The following is an 18,707-nucleotide window of genomic DNA, read 5'->3' as shown; positions in this document are numbered from 1 at the left end:
GTATCAGAGCCGCGTTCCTCGGACTCATCCCTTACACACTAATGCTTAGAGAAATACCCACCGATAAATCATTACTCAACTCTTTCGTGTGAAATGCAGGTGCAAAGAAATGAGGAGAGGAAGACCCCCACTAAACCGAGTAGCCCGGGATGATTCGCTTCGAGAAGATGTGGACAGAATATTTGAGATGTTGGAAAGGATCATGGCCGCCCAGCAAGGTCGAGAAGAGAGAAGGGAGTTACCCGATCCTCCCCCACTACCACGGGTTGAACCACAGCTACAACAAGCGGATCTCGAGCCATCTCGGCACGAGCCTGCTCCACCATAGTACCACCCGGCACCACCGTCGTAGTATGAGCTGGTGCTCCAGCCACTGTACTGCCTGGCACTGCCACAGTACAATCCGGTGCCCCCACCATATCAGCAGGTGCCACCACAGGGCCCCCTAATCTATCCCCAGCCAGGCCCAGTCCCTCTTCCGCGAGACCCAGCTCCTTCCTTAATCGACCCAGGCTACATAAAGAGGTACAGGAGACTGAACCCTTCCACTTTTATAGGAGGATCCTCTTTTGAAGATGCTCAGTACTGGCTGGCGGAGACTGAGAGAGCTTTCAAGACCTTGGGAGTGGTTCTTGAGCAGAGAGCTGCCCTTGCTTCCTACATGTTGGTAGGGGAAGCAGGTCGTTGGTGGGAGCTCAAGCAGACCACCCTACCTACACCAGCCACTTGGGAGCAGTTTTTAGCAGCCTTCCATGTGGAATATCTCCCCGAGCACATCCGATACCTGAAGGAGATGGAGTTTATTCAGCTGGTCCAGGAAAATATGACGGTATCGGAATATGCTAGTAAGTTCCTAGAGCTGGGCCGATACTGCCTGGAGACATTGATGGATGAAGGCAGGAAGGCCAGGAGATTTCAGTGGGGCCTCCGCCCAGAAATTAAGCAACACTTATTGGTACTGGAGCTCAAGACATACTTAGCTGTTCTAGCAAAGGCACAGATTGTGGAGAGGAGTTTCAACACCCGTCTCAGTTAGCAGGAGTCACTGACCCTCAGCTCCACCTCGCAGACCAGCACCTACTGCGCCGGTCCAACCGAATAAGAGGCCCAGACCAATGATCCAGGCCCCTCCTCAGGCTCCAAGGGCAGCATGTGGAAAGATTTGCTAGCACTGTGGCAGAGATATCGGGGACCGACCATGCTACCACCTCAACAACACCTGTTGCATATGTGGTAGTGCCCAGCACTATGCGAAAGAGTGCCCGAGGAACCAGAACCAAGGAATACCTCATTTTCAGGGCAGGGTTTACAACCTTACCCAGCAGGATGCCGACGCCGACCCGGATGTGGTACAGGGTATGTACACTATCTGTGACCATATTGCTCATGTTTTATTTGACACTGGTGCATCGCATTCATTTGTTTCACATATTTTTACTTCCAAACTTAATGTATCACCTGATAAACTTGATTCATTGTTGTTTGTGTCTACTGCTGGGGGTGAAACACTATTAGGGAAGTTATCTACAAGGCTTGTGTCGTGGAGATAGCAAATAGGAAATTGAGTGTAGACTTGATAGGGTTAGACACGGGAGATTTCGATGTAATCTTAGGAATGCATTGGTTAGCGGTGCATCATGCCACCATAGATTGCTTTAACAAGAAGGTTGTATTTAATCCTCCCAATGAGGAGCCATTTACAAATTAATAAAATCATTTAGTACTTATTCCTTGATGGTAAGTTTTTTTAAATTTTTAATACCTTAATCTTGCTGTTTTCTCTAACTAGACAAGCCCAAGAAGAAAATTTGTACCCAAGAGATTCCAGTAGTCCGAGACTTTCCATATGTGTTTCCGGACGAACTACCCGGACTGCCGGTGGACAAAGAAGTCGAGTTCACTATAGATTTACAGCCAGGCACCCAGCCCATTTCGGTTGCTCCTTACTACATGAGCCGCATCGAGATGGAAGAGCTGAGGAAACAGATCACTGAATTGCAAGACAGTGGTTTTATTAGACACAGTGTCTCCCCTTGGGGTGTCGGAGTCACTTTTGCAAGGAAGGGAGATGGAACATTGAGACTGTGTATTGATTACAGAGGATTGAACAAGGTTACGATCAAGAACAAATATCCCCTTCCTAAAATTGATGACCTCTTCGATCCGCTGCAGGGTGCACAGGTCTTCTCTAAAATAAACCTGCGATCAGGCTACCATCAGGTGAAGATAAGAACAGAAGACATCCCCAAGACAGCCTTTCGAACCAGGTACGGACACTATGAGTTCCTGGTCATGCCATTTGGGCTAACCGACACCCCGACAATCTTTATGGATCTGATGAATAGAGTCTTTAGAGAGTTCTTGAATCAATTTGTTATCGTGTTCATCGATGACATCTTAGTCTACTCAAAAAGCAGAGAAGAACATGCTCACCATCTTGCCCAAGTTTTGCAGGTCCTCAGAAAACAGAAGTTATATGCAAAGTTGAGTACGTGTGGATTTTGGCTTGAGCAGACCGCCTTCCTAGGACACATCATATCAAAGGAAGGAGTATCAGTGAATCCTGAAAAGATTGAAGCGGTACTTGGCTGGGAGAAGTTGACATCAGTTAAGGAAATCCAGAGTTTCCTGGGGATGACAGGTTATTACCGCAGGTTTGTTGAAGGATTCTCCAGCCTAGCAGCTCCTCTAACCCGACTCACGAAGAAGAATACCAAATTTGAGTGGAATGAGGACTGCGAAAGAAGTTTTTCAGAATTAAAGAAGCGGCTGACTACTGCATCCGTACTTGCTTTACCGATTTCAGATCCCGAAACAAGTAAGGATCTCTCACCCTATTTTCTATCACGGCATTAAAGCCTAATAAATGATAAAATGGTATTTTATGACTTTATAGATATGTATAATTGACTGAGGTTGCTAATGGAGCCCGAATATGATATATTATCGGTCAGTTGTTGTTTGATCTATTTTTCAGTATTAAATGCAATATGGTATTTGATGTATTTATTTTATCGTTTCGTATGCATGAATCATAGTTTTTTTTATTATGGTTTGAATTATGGTGAACCCGATGTTGTGTTATTTTGTTTGGTGTTATTATTGGTTTACGTGTTTGTATATGATTGAAAAATTTAGACCAAGGAAAATGGGAAAAATGTTATGTGAATTGATAAATAGATAATGTGGACAGCCTGACTAGATATCCTAGGAGATGGTGGACGGACCGGATCTGTAGGGTACCCTACTGGGAACGTGGTCTCTCATATCGGATGGGGTATGGAAACCTTATATGTTTTGGCGCCCATACCGGACAGGGTATGGGGACGGCCCTGGAATCAGGTTATTAATGTTAATGGTTCACGTGTAGCGGGGACCCTCTATGGATCCCCATGGATACTAGTAGGCTAGTAAATGAAGAAATTTTTTGTCTGATTATTAAAGTGCAAAAGTATAACATGTGCTATGTTACAAAGTGTATATGATTTTATGATGGTTATAATACTATTATTTTCACATGTTATTTCTAGAAATCTCACAGAGGTAAGTGGACAGTAAAGGTTTTTATTATTAATAAAGGAGTTTGTTATAAATTATGCTCCGTTGGTCGTTTTTGTTTTCTACCAACCTTTACTTCTGTGACAGTGAGATAGTGTGATGTCTTTACTGGGCTAGGGTAGCTCACTCCTTACTTAACCATTTCAGATAAGGAAGACGTGGTTCCTGAGCCCGTTCCGCAGAAAGACGGCGAGTTAGACGCCTAAAGACTTTATAGTTCTATTTATAGTTTTTATTTCGAGTATTTCTTTTAATTAGCTTATTCTTTCATACGTTAAATACGTTTTTGGTTATTGTGTAAGGGATGTTAATCAGAATTTTTATTTCGCTTCCGCATTTAAGATTTTTAATATATACATCCTCACTTAAATTTTCGGGGCCGTTACACTAAGTCATGGGTGGGATAATTTTTTTCATGACTCTTTAACTGTCTAGACCCATAAGCTATGACCTTCCCATACTGCATTAGGACACAACCTAAGCTTAGATAGAAGGCATCATTGTAAACTGTATATCCCCCTGATCCACTTGGTAAGGCCAGCACATGTGCAATAGTCAGCCGCTTCTTCAGTTCTGAAAAACTTCTTTCACAGTTCTCATTCAACTCAAACTTGGCATTCTTCTTTATGGGTCGGGTTAGGGGAGCCGGTAGGCTAGAAAATCCTTCGACGAACCTGCAGTAATAGCCCACCATTCCCAAAAAGTTACAGATTTCTTTAATTGATGTCAATTTCTCCCAGCCGAGCACCGCTTCAACCTTTTCAGGATTCACTGATACTCCATCCTTTGATATGATGTGTCCTAAGAAGGTAGTCTGCTCAAGCCAGAATCCACACTTACTCAACTTTGCATACAGCTTCTTTCTTCTAAGAACCTGTAAAACCTAGGCTAGATGGTGAGCATGTTCTTTTCTGCTTTTTGAGTAGACCAGGATGTCATCGATGAACACGATATCAAATTAATCTAGGAATTCTCTGAAAACCCTGTTCATCAGATCCATGAAGATGGCTGGGGCGTTGGTTAGCCCAAATGGCATGATCAGGAACTCATAGTTTCCATACCTAGTTCGAAAGGCCGTCTTGGGAATGTCTTCTGTTCTTATTTTCACCTAATGGTAACCTGATCACAGGTCTATTTTGGAGAAGACCTGCGCACCCTGCAACTGATCAAAGAGATCATCAATCCTGGGAAGAGGATATTTGTTCTTGATTGTGACCCTGTTCAATCCTCTGTAATCAATACATAGCCTCAACGTTGCATCACCCTTCCTGAAAAAAATGACTCCGGCACCCCAAGGGGACACACTGTGTCTGATAAAACCACTGTCTTGCAATTCAGTGATCTATTTTTTCAGCTCCTCTATCTCCACGCGGCTCATATGGTAAGGAGCAACCGAGATAGGTTGGGTGTCAAGCTGTAGGTCTATGGTGAACTAGACTTCCCTGTCTACTGGTAGTCCGGGCAGCTCATCCAGAAATACATATGGAAAGTCTCAGACTACCGGGATCTCTTGAATACAATTCTCTTTCTTGGGTTTGCCTAGTTAGAGAAAATAGCAAGGTTAAAGAACTCGACAAGTAAGAAAATTACCATCAAGTAATAAGTACTAAATGATTTTATTCATTTGTAAATGGCTCCCCATTTGGAGGATTGAATACAACCTTTTTGCTAAAACAATCTATGGTGGCGTCATACGTCGCTAGCCAATTCATCCCTAAAATTACAGCAAAATCCCCTGTGTCTAATTCTACCAGGTCTACACTCAGTTTTCTATTTGCTATCTCCACGGTACAAGCCTTGTCGATAACTTCTCCTAGTAATGTTGCACTCCCAACAGTAGATACAATTAATATCAAATCAAGTTTATCAGGCAATACATTAAATTTGGATGCAAAAACAGGTGAAACAAATGAATGCAATGCACTAGTGTCAACAAAACATGAGCAAAATAGTTACAAATAGTGTAGATACTCTGTACTATGTCCGGGTCGGCATCGGCATCCTGCTGGGTAAAGTTGTAAACCCGCTTTGAATAGGAGGTCTTCCTTGATTCTGGTTCCTTGGGCACTCTCTCGCATAGTGTTGGGCACTGCCACATATGCGACAAGTGTTGTTGAGGCGGTAACATGGTCGGTCCCCGTGATCCCTGCTGCAATGCTGACAGATCTTACCACGTCCTGCCACTGGAGCCTGAGGGGGAGCCTGGATCACCGGTCTGGGCCTCTTATTATGTTGGACGGGCGGAGTAGGTATTAGTCTGCGGGGTGGAGCTGAGGGTCTGTGACTCCTTGCTGACTGAGGAAGGGTGTGGAAGCTCCTCTCCACTAACCGTGCCTTTGCCAGAACGGCTGAGTATGTCTTGAGCTCCAGTACAAATAAGTGTTGCTTGATCTCTGGGCGGAGGCCCCACTAGAACCTCCTAGCCTTCCTGCCCTCATCCATCAATGTCTCAGGAGAGTATCAGGCCAACTTTAGGAAATTACGAGCATATTCTGACACCGTCATGTTTCCCTGGACTAACTAGACAAACTCCATCTCCTTTAGATGTCGGATGTGCTCTGGGAGGTACTCCGCATGGAAGGCTGTTAAGAACTGTTCCCAAGTGACTGGACCAGACAAGGTGGTCTGCTTGAGGTCCCACCAACGATCTACTTCTCCCACCAGCATGTAAGTAGCAAGGGTGACCTTCTTCTCAGGAACCACTCCTAGGTCTTGGAAGCCTTCTCCGTCTCTGCCAACCAGTACTGGGCATCTTCAAAAGAGGATTCCCTTGCAAAAGTGGAAGGGTTCAGTCTCCTGTACCTCTCTACGTAGCCCGGGTCAATTAAGGAATGAGCTGGGTCCTGCGAAAGAGGAACTGAGTGAGGCTGAGGATAAACTGGGGGGCCTTGTGGTATTACTTGCTGGTATGGGGGGGCACCAGATTATACTGTGGCGGTACATGGTAGTACTGTGGTTGGGGCACCAGATTGTACTGCGGTGGTGGCATCGGGTGATACTGTAGAGGAGTAGGCTCGTACCGGGGTGGCTCGGGATTCTCTTGCTGTAGTGGTGGCTCTTGTGGCAGTAGAGGAGGGTCGGGTAGTTCCCTTCTCTCCTCTCGACCCTGCTGGGCAGCAATGAGCCTTTCCAACATCTCAAATATTCTGTCAACATCCTCCCGAAGTGAACCATCCTGAGCTGCTCGGTTTAGTGGGGGTCTTCCTCTCCTCATCTCTCTGCACCTGCATTTCACAAGAAAGGGTTGAGTAATGATTTATTGGTTTGGTATTTTTCTACGTATTATTGTGTAAGGGATGAGTCTGAGGAACGCAACTCTGATACCAACTATAACGACCTCGAAAATTTAAAAAGGAAATATATATAAAGAATATAAGTGCGGAAGTGAAATAAAAGGTTCTGGTTAATATTCCTTACACAATAACTTAAACGTATTAACAATACCGAAAATAAGTCCTCTAAAGGAAAATATTAGAAATGAAAGACTATAAAAGAAACTAATAAACATCTAGGTAACTACTCACTGTCTTCTTGTAGATCAGGCTTGGGAACCAAGTCCTCCTGATCTGAAATGGTTAAGTAAGGAATGAGCTACGCTAACCCAGTAAAGACATCACACTATATCACTGTTACAGAAGTAAAAGTTGGTAAAAAACCAAGAACAACCAATGGAGCACAAGTTTCAAATAAATTTATTTATCAATAATCAAACCATTTACCGTCCACTTATCTCAGTGGGATTTAACAAAACGACTCATGGAAACAATAACATCATAAATATCATGAATTCATACATAGTCTGTATCATAGTACATGTCATACTTTTATATTTCAATCGTCAAACAACAGTTACCCCCTTTTTATTAGCCTACCAGTATCCGTGGGGACCCCCCTTTTTCCTCGTTTGGCGGGCAGAAGGTGCTCCGGTGCGGCGGCGGGTGGCGGCGGTCGGTTCTCCGGTGGCTGGGCTGTCTTCTCCAGCGAGGGCTCTGGTGGCTAAGGTTAGGATTTGGTGTGGATGAGATTATTTATAACCTTCCACTTTTAATCTGAGTTGTCTATCGTGATTCAATATGGGTCGTCCGTACGCGTGCAATTTGGGCCGTTCGTACGCGCTTTTGATCTAGGCTGTCCGTGCGCGCGGGAACGGATCTCAATCGTTCGATCGCGCTCACGCGGATCGACCATGTGGCTCCCTTCCGCGTGGCCTCCCGCGTCTGCGTCTCTGCCACGCGGCTTGTCCTGGTTGGCCAAGGCTGCTGACGTGGTATAAGTTTTTTAAATTACGTTTTGACCCCTTGTTTTCGATTTTCTTTTCAAAAACACCCCCAGAACCCAAAATTTCATCCATTTTTTCCCAAAAATTGTTTTCGATTAAATCCCAAAAATAATTTTATCCCTTTTTATTATTATTATTATTTTTTTATTTCTATTTAATTAAATTAAACTAAATTAAAAATATATATTATTACATAATAAATTATTATATTCATCTAAAAATTACAAAAAAGATTTAAAATACAATAAAATAATATTAATAAAAATAATAATAATTTGGGGTGTTACATGTAGTGTGTGCCTTTGGGGCAATTTTGCAATCCGAGGAGGAAGGCCTAGGCCCCTAGGCATTTGACCATCATGACCCTCGACCTGAATATGACACGTAGGCCGACAACCTCATGCACCAAGCGGGAGAAGCCCACGACCCAAGCGAGATGCGTAGGCAAATGGCCATATGTGTTGTGTTGTATTCGCAGATACGCGAGAGGCCCAACCTGAGCTTGACGTAGGCCTGCACGGGAGTGTGTGCGATACAAATAGGTCGTGCACGTAGGACACTCCACATGCAGCACGTGCATGCGGAACAAGTGTGCCAAGTTGTGTGTGGCACACGTCATATGCACAGGAGGCCTGTGCGCAGGGAATGTGCGTGTTGGCCCATCCCCACATGTGACATGCCCAAACCATGGGAAACTCGCCCGCTCGGGTGGGGCATGCAGGAATCCTTTCCCGCACGCATCAAGTGTGTGGCAAATGGGAGTTTTCTTTAATAAGGAGTCTTATCTTCCTTTATATGTGATTTTTGTGGGCTAATTTCTATAAAGACTTTGCAGCAACTCAACCTCCAATTTTAACACATGGAAAAGTTTATGTACTACATTATTTTAATATTATTTTAAATATAATTTAATTTTTATATTTTTTCCTTATGATTAAATATTTATTATTTTAATCTTAAGATTAAACTAAGTTATTATTTATTAATTATTTTAATCATATTTTAATTATACGATTAGGATAAAATTATATCTAACTAGAATTTGGATTAAATTCAAGTATTTGTGTTCTACAAAATTATTCCAAGAAAAACCTATATAAAAATTCTTTACCTATAAGTTGTAAACATATAATTCAGAATATTAATAAAAAAGTTTTTGCTTAAATTAGCTTTACTAATTTTTCAAGTTCTTTAGGCATCTTCATGCTATGAGCTTTAGACTGCTTCATTGAGTAGGGAATCAAAATCGACTCGTCGAGTAAGTCCGTGGTATCTTCCTCTTTTCTTTTTTAATTTTCTCAGTTATTTGGATAAGCTTTCTTGTTTAGTCAACTGTGATTCCAATAGGGAGAGTTTATCTTAGGTAATTAAATTTTGATTTGCTAAATATAATGGGTTCATGATCGATGTGTCTTTGATCTGTAGAGTAAACGAACTCTACCCTACGTCAATGAAGATGACACTAATCTTGAAAAATAAGTTCATGTTTATCGATGAAACCATCCAAGTTTCAAACAAAGACGACTCTTGGTATGGGGCTTGGGAGAGATGCAATACAATCGTTCTCTCCTGAATCATGAGGTTGTTGTTTCCACCAACGCTCAAAGTGTAATCTGGATTGAGTATGCTAAAGACTTTTGGAAAGATCTATTGAAACCGCTTCACACAATGAGATTTGTTAAGAGTATCTGACCTACAATAGGAAATATATTCACTAAACAGGGTAACCATTATGTAACTGAATACTACACAAAATTAAAAATATTATTGGATGAACTAATGAACTTGCGTCCATTTCCTGCATGCAATTGTCAATGTGTGAGTAGAAAGTATCAAGATGAAGACAATGTTATTAGATTCTTTAAGGAATTGAATGATTCATTTTCGGTAGTTAATCACATATTTTATTTTTAGAACCATTGCTGCATATAAACAAGGTAAAGACAATGGTTTTTTAGCATGAACAGAGTCTTGCTGGAAGAATTCCTTTCCAATAAATTGAACCTAATATACAATATACTAGTAGTAATAAGGGTTTATCTAGTGGAAACTTAAAGAACATGAATCCTTCTAGTAGTTAAGGGAATCCTAAAAAATCCAATACTAGTTGAAATGGGAAAGGGTTACAAGAACATATTGTGGTTTAAATGGCCACACAGTAGATAAATGTTATAAAAAAATACAAGTATCCATCAGGTTATAAAGTTAGGCTAAGAAATTATGTTAATGTGAATTAGTCTAGTCTGTGTGACTAAAGCATATGGAGCACCCAGTAAGATAACTAATGCACCACGGATAAGTACCATTTCAACAAATTTCCAACCCACAACAGAATAAGATAATAGTTGTTCCTGTACTTACAATTTCTTTACAAATAGAGTATATGCTTTTAATCATAATCCAAATACTTGGATAATAAATTCAAGAGTTACAGAGCATATAATAAATTTTATTGAGTTGTTTGCTTCTTACAAACATGTTAAAAGGATGTACATTAGACTTCTCAACTCATAATTAACAAAAATAACTCACATAGGAGAAGTACATGTATCTCCTAATTTCATTCTTTATAATGCCCTATATGTACTTTATTTTACTTTTAACTTTATATCTACTAGTGGTATATTAAAACATTCACCCTATTGCATAATTTTCAATGTTGAATATTGTTTTATCCATAATGTTCAAAATTGGAGGATGGATAGTTCAACTAGGCAGCATCATGGACTGTATCATCATGAAACTAGAAGACAAAACCCAATACATTGTTAATTCTGTTGTAAAAGAAGACTTTTCAAAATCTTCAATTTCTTGTAAAAACATTAGTAAACAATCTTCATGGCACTTACGTTTGAAAGATCTTTCTTTCTGTAGATAATTATTACTTCAACAAAAAGATATCTCTATTACTTCTTCTTCCTCATTTATTTGTGATATATGTCAATATGCGAAACAAAAATGATTACCTATTCTAATTAGCATTTTAGTATCAAAATATTGTTTTGACCTTATGCGCCTTAATATTTGGGGCACTGTATCTTCTGTTTCAATTATGGTCACTATTACCTTCTTATAGTTGTTGATGACTAGAGTAGGTTCTCATGGATTTTTAACCCATAAAGACCAAGGGAGAAGCATAAAGTATTATATTCAATTTCTTCAATTATGTCGTGACATAATTTAACAAAAAGATTAAACGTGTTAAATTAGATAATGTTAAGGAGTTTACTATGCCTAATCTCTATGCAAATAAAATAAAGGGGCTATACATAATAAAACATGCCCATATACACCATAGAAAAAAAAAAGTGTGGTGGAACGCAAACATCGACACGTTATGAACGAGGCCCAAGCCTTGAAGTTTCAAGCAAGTATGCCAAATAAATTATGGACAGATTGTGTGATGTGATAATAAATGAAGGAACACCTGATGACAAGTAAGAAACCCATGTGACAATAGAAGGACGGAAACAACAATGCTATAATATACTTTCAGGACACATCAGGTAGTATGTACGAATTGGAAGTGACTATGAAGAATCTATTCAGAAACAGGGCCCCCAAGAATGTAAAACATGACCTTTAAAGAGTTATTAAGGATTTCAGTTCTATTGCAACACCCTTAAATGAGTTGGTTAAGAGGGATGTGAAGGTTGCATGGACCGAAAAATAGGAAGCTGTTTTTACCTTATTAAAGAAAAAATAATGTTCTGCTCCTATTATTGGTTTACTTGATTTTAACAAAATTTTTGAATTTGAATGTGATACTTTAGGGGTAGGTATAAGAGTAATTCTCATGCAAGAAGGGTGTCTGATATCCTACTTCAACAAAATTTTTAGCAGCGTACCATTAAATTACTCGACCTATGATAAAGAGTTGTATGCTTGGTAAGGTCATTAAAAGTGTGGCAACACTACCCTGCTGCCAAAGAAATTTTTGACTTACATCAATTACGAATTTGTAAAACATCTAAAGGGTTAAGGAAAACTCAAACATTGACACGGTAATTGGGTAGAATTCATAGAGTCTTTTCCTTATGTGATCAAGTATAGACAAGGTAATAATAATATTGTTGTTGATGCATTATCTCATAGATACGCTATAACTCCCACTCTAACCTCTAATATTTTAAATTTTGAATATATCAAAGAGATTTATATAGGTGATAAGGATTTTTTCTTTGTTTATCATGCGTGTGAGCATTATGCATTTCAGTTAGGTATGATGGTTTCTTTTTTAAGGAGGCTAAGTTATGTGTACTGAGTTTTTCAGTTAAGGAATTGTCATTGCGTGAAGCGTATAGTGGGGGATTCATGGGATATTTGGGGTAACAAAGACTCTAAACATTCTATATAAAAATTTTTACCAACCTAACATGAAAAATAATGTTGAACGCATATGTATCTAGTGCATTATGTGTAGGAAGGCCAAATCTAGGGTATTACTTCATGGTCTTTATTCATTTTTAACTATACCTACAACACCATAGATAGATATTTTTATGGATTTCGCATTAGGATTTTTTAGGTCCTAGAGAGGTAATGAAAATATATTTGTTATAGTGGATTGATTTAGTAAAATGACACTTTATTGCATGTCATAAAACTAATGACCCAACATATATCATGAAGTCTTTTGGCACACCTAAAACTATAGTGAGTGATAAGGATGTCAAGTTTTTCAGCTATTTTTGGCATGTATTGTGGGGTAAGTTAAGAACTAAATTGTTGTTTTCCATTGCATGTCACTCCCAAATAGATGGTCAAATTGAGGTGTTTAATAAGACCTTAGGTTCTCTATTAAGAGCTGTAGTTGGTCAAAATCTAAAGACTCAGAAAGATTGTTTACTTATGGTGAAGTTTGCCTATAACTGTAGTATTTATACTTCTAGTGGGTTTTCACCTTTCGAAATAGTTTATGATTTTAAAACATTAACTAAGCTAGATCTTATGTCTATTCCAACGCAAGAAATTAAGAATATAGATGGTTAGTAGAGAACTGAATCATTAAAACCATATATGAGAAAACACGATAACATATTCAGAAGAAAAATGAATCCTATGCTCATAATGCTAATAAAAGAAGAAAATAAGTTGTGTTCAACCAAGAGATTGGATTTGGGTTCATATGAGGAATAAAAGATTCCTAAACAATGAAAATCCAAACTAGATATCAAAGGAGACAGACCGTTTCAAGTCTTAGAGTGAGCCAATGATAAAGCGTACAAGATCAACCTACTAGGTGAGTATGAAGTGTCTGCTACTTTTAATATTTCTGACATTTCTCTTTTTGATGTAGGTAAAGATTCGCGGATGAATCTTTTCAAAAAATAGAGGGATGATCTGATTGCAGACACAATAAGTACTCGAGATGATGACAGAAGAGAAATTGCAAATAAATCATGCTTAATTCATGTTCTGTCTCAAAGAGGAAAGGTTACAAGTGTCCAAAATGGACTTGTAAAAATAGGAAATCAAATCCAATTGGCCCTAGGATCGAGTACAAGAAGACGGGCCAAGAAGTTTCAGAATACTTTTAATCATTTAGTCCAAGAATGGGTGAGTATCGAGATAATGTTTGAAGCCCAAGAGAAAGCCCGAAAAAAGGTATCATGCCCAAAAGTATCCGAAATTAACATTCAATATTTAGTTTAATTGTTAATTTTTTTGTATATTACTTGAATCCATACTATTTGTTCACTTAAAGTAATTTTGTATTTACTCCATTATTCACAAAAAAAAAATTACCCAAGACTAAAAAAAAATATATCAATTATACCTCATAATATAATTGACACGTTGTTCGGCATCCTCATGACAAAAGTAGAGTGACCGTCTATTAGTGTGACCAGAAAACCTTTGAGGAGTCAAAGGCAGAGTACCTCAGCCAACAAGGCATGAGTGAAAACTTTTGTTGGCATTCTGTACATCATTCAGGTTTTATTTTGAATTGTATTCTATAGTCTTGTACTGATGTTGCATGAAGAAACTTGACCAATCATAGAGTGTAGCCAAAATTTGGGGTAGTATAATTAGATATACCTTTCAATTATATCCATTAGGATTGATTAAATCCTTACGCATTAATCTGCACTGTCATTCTTCATGATCTAGGTTTCCATCATTTTATTGTGTTTTTTTCTAATATAAAATTAAGTAACTAATTGTTACTAGTTACGTAACATGTAAATAAGAGCACACCATTCCTTCTTCTATGTGCTTGTTCTTGAGTTTGAGTAGAAATCAGATTCCTTTAGGGTTCTTTCCTATCTCGCAAAGACTAATGTGAAGACCTTAATCTAAATGACTCCAATTTTGAACGCTCAACTTAATAGAAGAATATGTAGATTGAGAGACTACAAGGTAAAGACGAGCGGAGGTAAGGGAGAGTTAGTACTTTCACTAACTTTGTCTTTGCAGGAACTCTATGATGTCTCACCAGAGTGCCAATAGTAGACCTGTAACCATGGAAGAACGAGTCCTAGACATGTTCACCCAATTAAGTGTCCAGATGGGAAACATGGCTACACACATGGATCTCCTGGAGCGAGGTGACAGCCACAGCCGCGCCTATCGCCAAATAGTAAGGGATAGACAGGGGGGCCGTCGTGAAGAGGCAGATGAGGACCTCTATGACTTCAAGTTCCAGATACCAACCTTTTAGGGGAAGAACAACCCCGAGGCCTACCTCGAGTGGGAACAAAAGTTGATCGCATTTTCGACTACCAGAATTACAGCAAAGAGAAAAAGCTCAAGTTGGCCACCTTTGAGTTTACTGACTATGCCTCAGTATGGTGAGATAAGTTAACTATTCTCAGAGAATGAGATGGGGACATGCCTATCATCAGTTGAAGAGAGCTAAGATCTATTATGAGGAAACGATTTGTTCGAGCTCACTTCGACCAGGTCATGAATATGAAGCTGTAATGCTTGAGTTAAGGCTCCAGGTTAGTGGAAGAATATCATAAGAAGATGGAAATAGCCATGATTTGGGCTAGAATTGATGAACGATGAGAAGCCACCATGGCTCAGTTCTTAGAATGCCTGAATAAAGAAATAACCAATATCCTTGAGCTCTAGAACTATATTAACCTAGAAGAAATGGTACATAAGGCTACCAAGATTGAGCAACAATTAAAAGATAGAGGAACCAACTAAGGGTATTTCAATAGCACCCCTAAAGGTAATTAGAGATGGATTCGAAGGGATAAGGGTAAGAAGGTTGATGGGAATAAGGGAAAGCAACCCTTCAACAACCCAATATGTAATCCTAAGGAACTTGTCCCTCAAAAAAGCACTGTTAAGTATTTTAAGTGTGTAGACGTTGGGCATATTGCATCCCAATGTCCCAATCAATGTGTCATATTCATCAGAAATGATGAAGATATCGTCAGTGATCATGAGAGTAGTAATGAGCAGGAATACCTACCATCAGTGGGCGTAAGTAAAGAAAATATCGCATAGCCAGTATAAGGAGATGTGTTTGTGGTACAACGAGATATGAACATGCAAGTTAAGCCCAATGACAACGATTAGAGGGAAACCATCTTCCACTCTAGATGCGTAGTCAATAGAAAGGTCTGTAGTGTGATTGATATGATCTTGGATGACCCAAATTTAGTTTAAATGACGTAATTCTACATCAAGGAAGAACCTCATAGAAACTTAGACTCCTCCAGAATAATTACCCACGAGTCTATTGCAGCACAATAAATATGCATACATAGGTCCCCCAGGTCCCGTCCCAAATAGACAAGTAAGTCCAACATTCGTTTATTTCCTAAATGGGATTGGTTCAAACAGAAAAGTAACTCAATCCCAGAACATTTTCCTAATTGGGACTATTTTCAAGAATGAACCAAGTTTACTTAAAGAAAGTTTAAGGCCCAAGTTAAATCAAGTGGGCTGGACCTTCCCACGGCCCAACCCACACACACATGCTAAAAAAATGACCATAAGGATCCAATGGAGTGGTCTACAAGGCCCAAGATAGGAACCTAGCGGTCCATGGATTGGCCCACTAAGAGCTGGCCCAAAATAGGCTTGGACAACCTAACTTAAGAAAAACATCATGGCCTTTCGTCCAAAGCAAGCTATAGCTAAGAAGGGGCCCACATGCATGCATGCGGGATAGCTGTATGTGCAGGAAGATAGTTCCTGCGTGTAGCAGAGCACACACTAGGTGTGCTTGTATGGACAACCAGTCCTGCACATGCGCATAACTGAATGTGCGTGAAAAGGCCTTCAGCGGCGCCACACGCACATAACAATGCGTCTATACACACAGATAGCTTGGATAGCTTATTTTGAGTCCAATTTGGACTCTTACTTCTTCTCTTTTTTCCAATCTAAATTCGTCTATAGATTCCTACTCAAATGCAAGGAAAATTCAAACATAAAAGAAACTAGTATACAACAAGTTTAATACGAAAATGAGACTTCTTTTTCTTAATTCAACATGTGAATTTTATGGCAAAATTTTCAAGAAGAACTATTCATCAACTTGAAGTCTACATGAAGATTAAAGGCACATGGAAAATATGGAGATAAGGAGAAGATTTATCTAATATTATTTTATTAATATTTTTGTTAATATTTTAATGTTAAGCCTTATCCATAAGATTAATTAATTATTATTTTGGGATAAGGATAAGGGTTTAATTATTTTATTATTTAAGCATTTGTTTTCTAGTTAATTTAATTTCTAAAGTTTGGATAGGAGTTGTAAATCCTACTCCAGGTAGAAGTAGTAAAATAAAAGCCGATATAAAGGCTTTAGCTCAAGCATTGTAAACATACAATTTTAAGAATTAATAAAGTAAAGCTTTGAGTTTTTCCTTAATTAGCTTTGTGGTAATTTTTCTCTTCAAGTTTGTCGAAGTTAGGAGAGCTTTCCGAATTCCTGATTGAGCCGAGAAACTTGGATCGACTTATTGGGTAAGTTTGTGACGTCTTTCTTTTTCTCGTTTTTGTCTCCCTGGTTTTTATTTTTTCATTTCTTTTAGGATTATAGATTTAATTAGAGGGAGGGGTTTAGTTGGGCGGTTAAGTTTTGATATTTCATGTGATTGGGTTGAAGTTTTAGGAGTCAAAATGATTTTTCCCATACCCTATCGCTTCAGTGATAATCGAATGACGTAGTTGTACTAATGTTGCCAGCACCTTACTAGTGGATCGAGCAAGGTTGACTTGTGAACCGCATTTTAATCCTTATAAATTACATTGATTGAATGATAGTAAAGAGATCAGTGTCACCAAATAGGTACAAGTTTCATTCTCTATTGGCAATTATATAAATCAGATACTGTGTGATGTAGTTCCAATGCAAGTTGGACACCTATCATTAAGAAGGTTATGGTAATACGATTGAGATGTTAGCCATGGTGGTGAGAGGAATTAGTACTCCATCCAAAAAGGAGGCTTCACTCATGTCTTGACACCCTTGTCAAGGAAAGAAGCCTATGAAGACCAGTTTAAGATTAAGACGTCATTTGACGTGTTCGTCAAATGACAAGAAGGGGAAGATAATAGTCTGAATAAAACTAAGAGCTGTTTCTTCCTTAAGGAACAGTTTAAACACCCTGTTGACTGCCTAGTAAATTCCTTGTCATCTTTTTCCTTAAATGAAAAGTTTATAATAATTACATATTCGATCATGAATCATCTCGATGAAGGGGGGTGAATGCGATAACAGGTGAGAAAATACCCAAGCCAACACTGGTAAAAGGAAGGAAGAGAGCCAACACCAATGAGCTCCCTTGGAGCATTAGGAGCTACTCTTGAAGTGAGAGTTCCCGAGATGAATATATCCTAGATCAAGTCTCAAATAGTGAGGCAGAATCCAACGGATGGGGGTCTCAGCCTAGGAGGAGATGACACGAAAAGGTACCGAAAACAAGGAGAATAATGGACCTCACTGCAAAGGAGCAACTCACCCAAAAAATCCCGATACAAGATGATGTCTAGGATGTTTTCTTGGTATGGGTACCCATGGGCTACGCATGTGTAGCCCTTTCCACACGCAAATCATGGTCTCTGTATACGTCGACATTATGCCTACAAGGTTGCAATCTTCGGATGCACGAACAATAGTTGTTGTATGGCCCATGAGTTGGCCCACAACAAGATAGGCCTTCGGCATGTATGCTAAGCACACTATGTGGGGGTGAACTCACATGCACATGCAGGCGCACGAATCGCGTGATAAAGCTTGCCAAATGTGCAAATAAGCCTACTTGCCCTGTGCGCGGGTTCGCAAGTGTGCCACCTCATGCTGCTTACGTAAGGATGCCATATGCGCACGTAGCACATGAGACACCCAGCAAGATAGGTGCCCAGCTCGTGCCTTGTATGCACGCAGCAGGTCAGCCTGCACACGCTCAGGCCCCGTAGGCCCAATGCATGCACAGGTAAAGTAACTAGAGGTGCAGAACACAAATTTTCTTTTAATAAAGTAAGAACATATTCTTCTTTCTTAGTCCATGCGAACTTGAAATTTTTTTAACCAATTCATTTAAATGTGTCATGACGGAACTGAAATCCTTGACAAACTTATGGTAGAAGTTATCTAATCCATGGAAGTTTCTCACCTCGTTCGTAGTTGTCGGTGTAGGAGGTCATTCCCTATTGGCTTTTACTTTATTCTCATCGATCTTAATATCATGAGATTACTACAAATCCTAAGAAGATCAATTTATCACTGCAAAAGGTGTACTTCTTGGCATTAGCATATAACCGTTCCTTCCTAAAGACCTTGAGGACTAAACAAATATGCTGGACGTGGTCATTTAGACTTTTACTGTAGATTAGGATATTTTCAAAATATACAACTACAAATTTCTAAAGAATGGGCGTAAGGCATGGTTCATAA

Source organism: Carica papaya, chromosome 1, assembly GCF_054855325.1.
Source record: "Carica papaya isolate Zhongbai chromosome 1, ASM5485532v1, whole genome shotgun sequence".
NCBI classification, from domain to species: Eukaryota; Viridiplantae; Streptophyta; class Magnoliopsida; order Brassicales; family Caricaceae; genus Carica; species Carica papaya.
This window is presented reverse-complemented; position numbering follows the sequence as displayed.